Raw genomic sequence first — 12131 nt, 5'->3', positions numbered from 1 at the left:
GAGTGTTACAGCTCTTAAGGCGGCCCTGGAGTGTCGTTCCCGGTGGGTCGTGGTCTCGCTGGCTTCAGGAGTGAAGCTGCAGACCTTACGGGGTGAGGGGGGGGGGTGGGGGGGGGCTGGTGGAGGGGCAGACCTGGAGTGTTCCTTCCCTCCCCGGTGGGTCCGTGGTCTCGCTGGCTTCAGGAGTGAAGCTGCAGACCGCAGTGAGTGTTACAGCGCCTAAAGGCAGGGTGGACCCAAAGAGTGAGTACTGCTTTGGGACCCGGCACACCCTCCACACCTACTACTGCAGGATTTATTGCAAAAAGCAAAAGAACAAAGCTTCCACAGTGTAGGAGACCGGAGCGGGTTGCCACTGCTGGCTCGGGCAGCCTGCTTTTATTCTCTTATCTGGCCCCACCCACATCCTGCTGACTGGTCCATTTTACAGAGAGCTGATTGGTCTCTTTTGACAGGGTGCTGATTGGTGCGTTTACAATCCCTGAGCTAGACACAAAAGTTCTCCACCTCCCCACTAGATTAGCTAGCTACAGAGTGTCGACTGGTGTATTTACAAACCTTGAGCTAGATACAGAGTGCCAATTGGTGTATTCACAATCCCTTAGCTAGACATAAAGGTTCTCCAAGTCCCCACCAGATTAGCTAGATACAGAGTGTCCATTGGTGTATTTACAAACCCTGAGCTAGACACAGAGTGCTGATTGGTGCATTCACAAACCCTGAGCTAGACACAGGGTGCTGATTGGTGTGTTTACAAACCTTCAGCTAGATACAGAGTGCTGATTGGTGTATTTACAATCCCTTAGCTAGACATAAAGATTCTCCAAGTCCCCACCAGTGGATCCCCCACCTGGGCCGCAGGTGGAGCTGCCTGCCAGTCCTGCACCGTGCGCCCGCACTCCTCAGCCCTAGGGTGGTCGATGGGACTGGGGGCAGCACAGCAGGGAGCAGCACTCATCGGGGAGGCTCCCGCTGCGCAGGAGCCCAGGGTGGGTGCAGGGGGAGGCTCAGGCATGGCGGGCTGCAGGTCCCAAACCCTGCCCCGGGGGGGAGGCAGCTAAAGCCCAGGGAGAAATCGAGTGCAGCACTGGTGGGCCGGCACTGCTGGGGGACCCGGCACACCCTCCACAGCTGCTGGCCGGGGCGCTAAGCCCCTTACTGCCCGGGGCCGGCGGGGCTGGCTGGCCGCTCCGAGTGAGGGGCCCGCCAAGCCCATGCCCACCCGGAACTCTAGCTGGCCCACAAGCACTGTGCACAGCCCCAGTTCCCACCCATGCCTCTCCCTCCACACTTCCCTGCACACTGAGGGAGCCGGCTCCGGCCTTGGCCAGCCCAGAAAGGGGCTCCCACAGTGCAGCAGTGGGCTGAAGGGCTCCTCAAGCGTGGCCAGAATGGGCACGGAGGCCAAGGAGGCACCGAGAGGGAGCAAGGGCTGTGAGGGCTGCCAGCACGCTGTCACCTCTCATTAGGACCCAGCAAGAAGGCTCCCACCAGATGCTGGCATCTCAATCTTTTTTTTTTTCTTTTTTTTTGAGACGAGTCTCACTCTGTCACCCAGGCTGGAATGCAGTGGCATGATCTTGGCTTACTACAATCTCTGCCTCCCAGGTTCAAGCAATTCTCCTGCCTCAGCCTCCTGAGTAGCTGGAATTACAGATGCGCACCACCATGCCTGGCTAATTTTTGTTATTTTTAGTAGAGATGAGATTTCACCATATTGGCCAGGCTGGTCCCGAACTCCTGACCTCAGGTGATCCACCCACCTCAGCCTCCCAAAGTGCTGAGATTATAGGTGTGAGCTACTGCACCTGGCCAGGCATCTCAATCTTGAACTTCTCAGCTTCCAGTGAGAAATAAATTTCTGTGTTTTATAAATTACCCAGTTTGTGGGATTCTGTTACAGCAGCACAAAATGAACTAAGATACTTCTCTTTTCGCTGATATAGAAAAACAGCCAATTCAGTGAACTGGTTGAGCTGCCCACCTAATTATGCTGTGTCTGGAGCTCTTTAGGGCCCTGGGGGTACCTATAAAAGCCACAGTTATATTTCAAGATGAGAATATTTTCACAAAGACCAGAAGTATCGTCAGGCTTCGAAAGTTCTCAGTGGTGCCTGCTAGAAAACAGCCATGCTTCAACATAAGGAGCTCAGAGCCATCTTGGCCTTGCCCATTGAGTGGGTTATCTATTGCTGTGTAAGAAACTACTCCAAAATTAAAAGCTTAACAAATTTTTATTATCTCACAGTTTCTCTGGGTCAGGAATTTAAAAACGACTTAGCTGGATAGTTTGGGGCAGGGTCTTTTCTGAGGTTGCAGTCAGGACATTGGCTGAGGCTGCAGTCATCTGAAAACTCAACTGGAGATGGAGAATCCACTATTCTTGGTTTTTTTGTTTGTTTTTTGAGATAGGGTCTTGCTCTGTTGCCCAGGCTGGAGCTCAGGGTGGCGCAATCACGGCTCACTGCAGCCTCAAACTCCCAGGCTCAAACAATCCTCCTGCCTTAGCCTCTGGAATACCCAGGACTACAGCTAATTTTTAAATCATTTGTAGAGACAGAATCTTGCTATGTTGCCCAACCTGGTCTTGAATTCCTGGCCTCAAGTGATCCTCCCACCTCAACCTCCCACAGTGCTGGGATTACAGCTATAAGCTACTGCACCTGGCTGGCCAGGAACCATTTTTTTTTTTTTTTTTTTTTTTGAGACAGAGTTTCACTCATGTTGCCCAGGCTGGAGTGCAATGGTGCAATCTCAGCTCACCACAACCTCCGCCTCCTGGGTTCAAGTGATTCTCCTGCCTCAGCCTCCTGAGTAGCTGGGATTACAGGCATGTGCCACCACACCTGGCTAATTTTGTATTTTTAGTAGAGACGGGGTTTCTCCATGTTGGTCAGGCTGGTCTCGAACTCCCGACCTCAGGTGATCTACCCACCTCGGCCTCCCAGAGTGCTAGGATTATAGACGTGAGCCACCACATCCAGCCAGGAACCACTTCTTAAATGACTCATTCACCTGGCTGTTATCAAGAGACTTCACTGTCTTGCTGGCTTTTGGCAGGAGGCCTCAGTTCCTTGCCATTTGGGTATATTCATTGGGTTGCCTGAGTATCCTCACAAGATGGCACACATTTCCCTATAGCCCGTTATCTGAGAGAGAACAAGGAGGAAATCTCATTATCTTTTATGACCTAGTTTCAGAAGTCATATATCATCATTTCCACAACATCTTATTCATTAAAAGTCAGGAAGTACAACCCACATTCAAAAGCAGTATTGGGCTTTACTTTTTTAAAGAACTATCAAAGTATTTGTGAACATGTTTTTTATAAGTTTTCTTTGGTTTTGTTTTGTTTTGTGAGACTACAGTCTCTCTATTTTGCCCAAACTGGGCTCAGCTCAAATTCACAGTCATCCCGTGTAGCTGGGACTACAAATATGCACCACCATCCCCATATAAACATATTTTTAAATCACTGCACCCATGCACTTAACAAAGAATAGATTCACAGACACAAACTCCTTCCTTATTTATGAGGGGCATTTTACCTTTCTCAGTGAAGTGCCCTAAGCTATATCCCAGGTCCTGATAAATTCCCACACATCAGAAATTAATTACTTTCTTGACTCTAACACCTGTTGATGAATGATTTGAGCCCTTCTTCACTCCAAAGTGTCAATCATTCACTATTGAGTAAAATATTTACAGAGCACCATCAATGTCCCAAGTACTAAGCAGAAAAAAATGGAACGTAGAGCTAAAAACCAGTGTCCCTAGCTCAGATGGCTCACCGTTTAGTATGAGAAAAACAGGTATTACGATGCAGTATGATAAGCACTATAATAGAATTATGCTTCAGGGGCTATCCAGCACATAAAAGAGATAACTACCCAGATTGGAGAGTGAGGAGAGACACATACAACGTGTGAGATAACCTTGGAGATGAGCTCTAAATGATGAGTAGATTTAGCCAAGCAAAATGGAAGAGAAGAACAGGCTAAGTGATCCTAGGCCCATTCAAAGACATGAAGATGAGAAAAAACATGGAATATTTTTGAATTTTCACATTGTTTCTTAGGACTGGTGTGCAATAGAATTCAAGGTGGGAAATAGCCAGAAATGAGGCTAGACAGGGGCCCCATGCTAAAGAATCTGGAGTTTCTCTACAGTCAGCAGGGAGCCATCAAACTACTTTAAGCAGCTGGAACAAAAGCAAGTTTGCTTTTTTTAAATTTTTCTTTTTTTTTTTTTAAATTGAGAGAGTCTCATTCTGTCACCCAGGCTGGAGTGCAGTAGTTCAATCTGGCTCACTACAACCTCTGCCTCCCCAGTTCAAACCATTCTCCTGCCTCAGCCTCTTGAGTTGCTGGAATTACAGGAACCCTCACACCTGACCTCAGGTGGTCTGCCCTCCTCAGCCTCCCAAAGCGCTAAATTACAGGAGTGAACCACCGCGCCCAGGACAAATTTGCACTTAAAAGGTGACTACTAGGTCGGGTGCAGTGGCTCATGCCTGTAATCCCAGCATTTTGGGAGGCTGAGGCCAGCAGATTGCCTAAGGTCAGGAGTTCAAGACCAGCCTAACCAACATGGTGAAACTCTGTCTCTACTACAAATACAAAAAATATTAGCCAGGTGTGGTGGTGGGCACCTGTAGTCCCAGGTACTTGGGAGGCTGAGGCAGGAGAATCGCTTGAATGCACGAGGTTGCAGTGAGCCGAGATCACGCCACTGCTCTCCATCCTGGGTGACAGGTAAAAAACAAAACAAAACAACACAAAAAAAGACTAACTCTGGCTGGGTACAATGGCTCATACCTATAATCCCAGCACTTTGGGAGACTGAGGCAGAAGGATCACTTGAGGCCAGGAATTCAAGACCAACCTGGGCAGTATAGCAAGACTCCTGTCTTTACAAAAAATAATTTTTTTTTTTTTAGATGGAGTCTGGCTCTGTTGCCCAGGCTGGAGTGCAGTGACACGATCTTGGCACACTGTAACCTCCACCTCCCAAGTTCAAGCAATGCTCCTGCCTCAGCCTCCTGAGTAGCTGTACAAAAAATAATTTTAAAAAATTAGCTTGGCCAGGTGGTGCACACCTGTAGTCCCAGCTACTCGGGAGGCCAAGGCAGGATGATCACTTGAGCCCAGGAGCTTGAGGCTGCAGTGAGCTATGATTGTACCACTGCACTCCAGGCTGGGCAACAGAGCAAGACCCTGCCTCAAAAAATTTAGTTAAAAATAAAAGGTCACTACTCAGTAATGTAGAAAATATATTTACAGTAAATTCGTTTATTTATTTATTTTTGAGATAGGGTCTCACTCTGTCACCCAGGCTGGTGTGCAGTGGTACCATCATGACTCACTGCCACCTCGACTTCCAGGTTCAGCAATCCTCTCACCTCAGCCACCTGAGTAGCTGGAACCACAGGCGTGCGCCAACACGCCCGGCTAACTTTTGTATCTTTGGTAGACACAGGGTTTCACCATGTTTCCCAGGCTGGTCTCAAACTCCTGAGCTCATGTGATCCACCCACCTTGCCCTCCCAAAGTGCTGGATTACAAACACAAACCACCACACCTGGCCTAGAGTAAATTCAAAATACTGAGTAGGAAGCTGGGTGTGATGGCTTACACCTGTAATCCCAGCACTTTAGGAGGCCAAAGAGGGAGGTCTGCTTGGGCCCAGGAGTTCAAGACCAGCCTGGGCAGTATAGTGAGATCCCATCTCTACAAAAAATAAAAAATTTTAAAAATTTATAAACAAAGTGGAGGGCCTGGCATGGTGGCTCACGTCTGTAATCCCAGCACTGTGGGAGACCTAGGTGGGTGGATCACCTGAGGTCAGGAGTTTGAGACCAGCCTGGCAAACATGGCAAAACCTCATCTCTACTAAAAATACAAAATTTAGCTAGGGATGGCGTGCCTGTAATCACAGCTACTCAGGACGCTGAGGCAGGAGAATCGCTTGAAACCGGGAGGCGGAGGTTGCAGTGAGCTGAGATCGTTCCACTGCACTCCAGCCTTGGTGACAGAGCAAGACTCCATCTTAATAAACATAATAAAAATAAGGAAATCAGGAGGGACCACCCAAGGAGTGACAGTGATGGTGAAGGAGAGGGGTGGTTTGAAAGACTAGAAGGTAAGGAATTGAGACATTAGTAATTTGGTTCAATGCACTGGATCAGGTGGGGGTGAGGAAGGAACCAAGGGAGCCTGACTTTAGGTTTTAGAATAAGGCAACTGAAGGAAAGGGAGAAACATTCCTAATGAGATAGGGGAGCAAAATGAAATCAGTTTGGGTTTGGAGCAGATTGAGTTGGAGTCTGTCAGGCCTCCGAGCCCAAGCTAAGCCATCATATCCCCTGTGACCTGCACGTATACATCCAGATGGCCTACAGTAACTTAAGAATCACAAAAGAAGTGAAATTTAAATGGCCTGTTCCTGCCTTAACTGATGACATTCCACCACAAAAGAAATGAAAATGGCCGGTCCTTGCCTTAACTGATGACATTACCTTGCGAAATTCCTTCTCCTGGCTCATCCTAGCTCAGAAAGCTCTCCCACTGAGCACCTTGTGACCCCCACCCCTGCCCGCCAGAGAACAACCCCCTTTGACTGTAATTTTCCTTTACCTACCCAAATCCTATAAAACGGCCCCACCCCTATCTCCCTTCCCTGACTCTCTTTTTGGACTCAGCCCTCCTGCACCCGGGTGAAATAAACAGCCCTGTTGCTCACACAAAGCCTGTTTGGTGGTCTCTTCACATGGACGCAAGTGAGAGTCCTTGTAGGATAAATGCTAACATGGAAGCCCCTCTGGTTTAGTCTCACTAGGCAGATTCATTTGAGTTAACAGAAAACTAAATTATAGACTTCACGTGAAAAATTATAAGATTGTGCTGTGTTTTGTTTTGCTTTCTTTTCGTATTATTTTTTATTTTGCTTTGTTTTATTTTTATTTTTATTGTCTCCTACTTCAGTTGCTTTATTGAATCTTCTTTTGTAGACAAATAAGAATTTTATAATTGTTTGGATTTAAATGGTTATTTTCAAATTGCTTAAGGGTATTAGAAAATAACTTCTTTCCTTGCAGTTTTTAAAATGTCCCTTTCTAATTGGTTACATGATAATACATTCACACAACAAAATAATATGCAACTGTTTAAAACAGTTTGTATTAAAAAATATTTAGTAAATGGAGCAATAGTCATGAAATACTCCTTAGCAGAAAAAAAGGCAAATTACAAAATAGTTATATACACTATGATTCTAATTTTCATAAAAATATCTGTGCATCTGTGTATGCACAGGGACAAATGGAAATAAAACAGCAAAATATAATTATGTCTATCTCTAAGTGTTGGGATTTGGGGTGATTTTTAAAAATTGTCTTATTGTGTTTTTATGCATTTGCTAAATTCGAAACAATGAATATTTAATATACTAGAGTTTAAAAATTAACATGGTTTCCAAATGTTTTGTCTTATAAATTTATTCTATACTTCCAGTGTCAAACCTTAAAACTGAAAATAAATTCACCAAGTCAGCAGAAGTTATCTTTGCCTTGTGGGAATAAGAGTAATACATATTCTTTATTTCTTTTGTTCATTGTTTCCATAATAGAAAGGTTAATAATTAGAAACGCTTTTAGAAGGAAACGTTTTCAGATCTCATGGAAGATGCAAAAATAAAAAAGGAAATAGGAGGAAATATGTATTTCCTTCCTCTGTCCCATAAAAGTTCACTTTCAGGAAAGGGCCTGATGTTAGTCATTTGCACCTCTATGTGAATTTGACACCTCTTCCCCAGAGGTATTTACCTTCCTGTTACGCTCTCTAATTAGGAGGAAATCTGAGTTCTATAAAGTTCAGATGTCCTGTGGTTTAGCCCACCTACTTCCTCACCAGACTTTCAGAAATAACAGTTTAGTCCTCAAAGGAGATTCCTTCTTCATGATCCATCCATCCATCCTTCTCCTAGCAGGGACTAATAGCTCCGACTGTACGGTTTCCTCTTTTGGTGATCACATTTCCCTCATATTTGGGATCTCTAGTGTTGTGTGTGAGATTTCCTGGCTAGTAAACTGTTTGCTATACAGAGCCACTTAATAAGAAAAACCAGAGCAGCCTCCAGTGGCTGAGATGTGAATTCCTCCTCTCTTTTTCTTTCCCCCAGCCCTTTTTTTCTTCCTGTTTTCTTTCTTTTTTTTTTTTTTTTTTTTTTTTTGAGACAGAGTCTCGCTCTGTTACCCAGGCCGGCGTGCAATGGCGCAATCTCGGCTCACCGCAATCTCTGCCTCCCAGGTTCAAGCAATTCTCCTGCCTCAGCCTCCTGAGTGGCTGGGATTATAGGCATGCGTCACCACGTGCAGCTAATTTTTTTTTTTTAATTAAAAAGTACACTTTAATGTCGAAAATGCAAACTTGGGGAGGGCAGAAAGATCACACACAAGGCTGTCACTTCACACTTGGAGGGTTGCACAGCGGCAGGGCAGAGGCGCTCCTCACTTCCCAGAAGGGGTGGTGGCCGACGCCCAGCTAATTTTTGTATTTTTAGTAAAGATGGGGTTTCACCATGTTGGCCTGGCTGGTCTCGTACTCCTGACCTCAGGTGATCTGCCTGCCTCGGCCTCCCAAAGTGCTGGGATTATGGGCCTTTCTTATTTTTTTGAAGCATAGACAGAGTTTAGCTCTTGTTGCCCACGCTCTGGAGTTCAATGGCACAGTCTCGGCTCACTGCAATCTCTGCCTCCCAGGTTCAAGCGATTTTCCTGCCTTAGCCTCCCAAATAGCTGGGATTATAGGCGCCTGCCACCACACCCAGCTAATTTTCATATTTTTTGGTAGAGACAGGGTTTCACCATGTTGGCCAGGCTGGTCTAGAACTCCTGACCCCAGGTGATCCGCCCGCCTTGGCCTCCCAAAGTGCTGGGATTACAGGCATGAGCCACCGCTCCCGGCCTTCCCTACTTTCTTTCTTCCTGTTCATTTACCCCTCCAACAGGTCCCAGGTTTTCTAAGTCAACCCAATTTCAAAGATCCTGTCCCATTATCTTCTTCCATACACTCATGCCTTTGTCAGATAATCAGTTCAGATTCTTAGTTCAAAAAATGTGGTCACCATAGATGACCTCTTCAAATTATTCCTAATACTTGCCTCACTTCCTTTATGTCAACTTAAATGAAAGGAGACTCAAGACATGATACACACCACACACAAAAAATAAAGGAGTGCATGAACAAATAAAGTTTTCATGAGGACAAGGTTAGTATATGCTTACACACAGTGGGGTAATCAAAATAGTCATTTGTTGAGTGCTTATTATGAACCAGGTACTGTGGTAATGCCAGAGGTGTTTGAACCAAAGCAACTCCATCTTGAATAGGAGCTGGGTAAAAATAAGGCTAAGACCTACTGGGCTGTGTTCCCAGGATGTTAAGGCATTCTTAGTCACAGGATGAGATAGGAGGTCAGCACAAAATACAGGTCACAAAGACCTTGCTGATAAAACAGTTTGTAGTAAAGAAGCTGGCAAAAACCCACCAAAACCAAGATGATGACAAGAGTGACCTCTGGTAGTCCTCACTGCTCATATGCTAATTATAGTACATTAGCATGCTAAAAGACACTCCCACCAGCACCATGACAGTTTACAGATGCCATGGCAACGTCAGGAAGTTAGATGTTTAGACCATATAGACTTTATATGGTCTAAAAGAGGGAGAAACCCTCAGTTCCGGGTATTGCCCACGCCTTTCCCGGAAAACTCATGAATTATCCACCCCCTGTTTAGCATATAATCAAGAAATAACTGTAAGTATTCTTAGCCCACCAGTCCAAGCTGCTGCTCTGCCTATGGAGTAGCCATTCTTTCGTTCCTTTACTTTCTTAATAAACTTGCTTTCATTTACTCTACGGACTTGCCCCGAATTCTTTCTTGTGCGAGATCCAAGAACCCTCTCTTGGGGTCTGGATCCGGACCCCTTTCTGGTAACAATGAAAGATTTACATATTTTATTTAATTTAATCATCACAAGAAGTCATATCACAGTCTAAATGAACAAATTGAGATTTAGAGACACGCAGGCAGAGAGCCAGGATTTACACTCAGGTATCTGACTCCAAAGCACATGCTCTTAATAAATATGCTTTACTGCCGTTGAGGGGTAATTTTGGAGGAGCCTGGGACAGGCTTACTGAACCCCACCACTCACCTTCAAAATATGTCCTTAAATTAGCTAAACCACTTCAATTTGGTTTGTTTGTTTTTTGAGACAGGGTCTCGCTCTGTCATACAGCTGGAGCGCAGTGGTGCAATCTCGGCTCACTGCAACCTCCCCCTCCAAAGTTCAAGTGATTCTCCTACTTCAGCCTCCCAAGTAGCTGGGATTATAGGTGTATGCCACCACGCCTGGCTAATTTTTGTATTTGTAGTACAGACAGGGTTTCACCATTTTGGCAAGGCTGGTCTTGAACTCCTGACTTCAGGTGATCCGTCCACCTAGGCTTCCCAAAGTGCTGGGACTACAGGCATGTGCCACCACACCCAGCCATAACCCCTCAATTTGCATAGCACTTTAGGATGTGTTTGCATGCCTGCATGTGCGTGTGTGTGATCCGTAGTCTCATAACAGCCCCGAGACATCAACAGGGCCTGGTGGAATATTAATTCTCCATTTATAGGAGAGGAATTAAGGCCCAGTGAGATTAAGTGATTTGTCACAGGCAGTGAAAAAGGCCTGGAACCAATGCTCAAACACTGTGTTACTTTCTCGACTTATGCTTTCCTGTGCTCTGAAATTCCCTTTCCAGCAACAAAACCTTTCATTCCATTATTAAAAAGAAGTTCCAGATGCCAGCTGAACTTTAAGGAAATGATTCATTGTGGATAGCTGAGACTTCTAGATAGCTAAGGACGTGCTTCTCCACCATCCATTTCCACTCCTTCCTTTATCCCTTTTTCTCACCTCTGTCTGCTTCTGTTGCTGTGAAACCATTTGGAATCATCTATTTATATGGATGCCTTCTACGGTGAGCCACGGTGCCCACCTTTATCCACATGGCTATTCTAGCTACTGGAGCTGGGTGTGGTGGCTCACACCTTTAAACCCAACACTTTGGGAGGCCAAGGCACAAAGATCGCTTAAGCTCAGGAGTTCTGGGCCAGCCTAGGAAACAGAGCGAGACCCTGACTCTCAAAAAAAAAAAAAAAAAAAAAAATTAGCTGGACATCGTAGATGATGGTGCATGCCTGTAGTCTCAGCTACTCGGGAGGCTGGGGCAGGAGGACTGCTTGAGCCCAGGAATTTGAGGCTGCAGGGAGCTACTGCACCACTGCACTCCAACCTGGGTGACAGAGGTAGACCCCATCTCTAAAAAAAAATTTAAATAAATAAAATTAAACATATAAATAAAAAAGAAAAGAAAATATTCTAGCCACTGGGACAAGTTCCCTAGCAGAACACACTCCATAAGCAGTAGCAACTCAGACTGGGGACAGGGAGGTGGAAAGTGGGGAACAGTGGGTCTATGTTTCTCATGGGTACATGGGAGGCATTGCAGTTTCATTATCTCCTTCAACAGTTTATCCAGCACAACATATTACACAGTTTCTTGCCTTCTTAGAAATAAAAGAGCTGAATTTACCCTTTGGGTGACAACAGAAAAATATCATAATAAACAAATAACAGCTAATATTTATTTTGTGCTTACCATATGCCAGACACTGTTCTAATTGCTTTACATATATAAATTCATTAATCAGCATTAACTCATTCATTCCATTATTTTGCAAAGCTGTAAAACAGCAATGCTCCAGGAGGTACTGAAGGATTTCTAATTATTTCTACCTTTTTTTAGTTCTTAGATCTCTCCCTTTTCCTGCAACTTCCATTTCTAATAGACTGCTAAATACCACCTCTCCAGATTTCTGATTTGCTTCCTTTAATCTCCTACAGTTTTTTTTTTTTTTTTTTTTCTTGAGACAGGGTCTTGCTTTGTCGGCTAGGTTGAAGTGCAGTGGCACAATCATGGCTCACTGCAACCTAACCAATCCTCCAACCTCAGCTTACCGAAGAGCTGAAACTACAGGCACACACCACGACTGCTATTTTTTTTTTTTTTTTTTT

This window comes from Nomascus leucogenys, chromosome 8 (assembly GCF_006542625.1).
Source record: "Nomascus leucogenys isolate Asia chromosome 8, Asia_NLE_v1, whole genome shotgun sequence".
Classification (NCBI taxonomy): Eukaryota; Metazoa; Chordata; class Mammalia; order Primates; family Hylobatidae; genus Nomascus; species Nomascus leucogenys.
The sequence above is the reverse complement of the archived record's forward strand: the minus strand, read 5'-3'. Positions refer to the sequence as shown.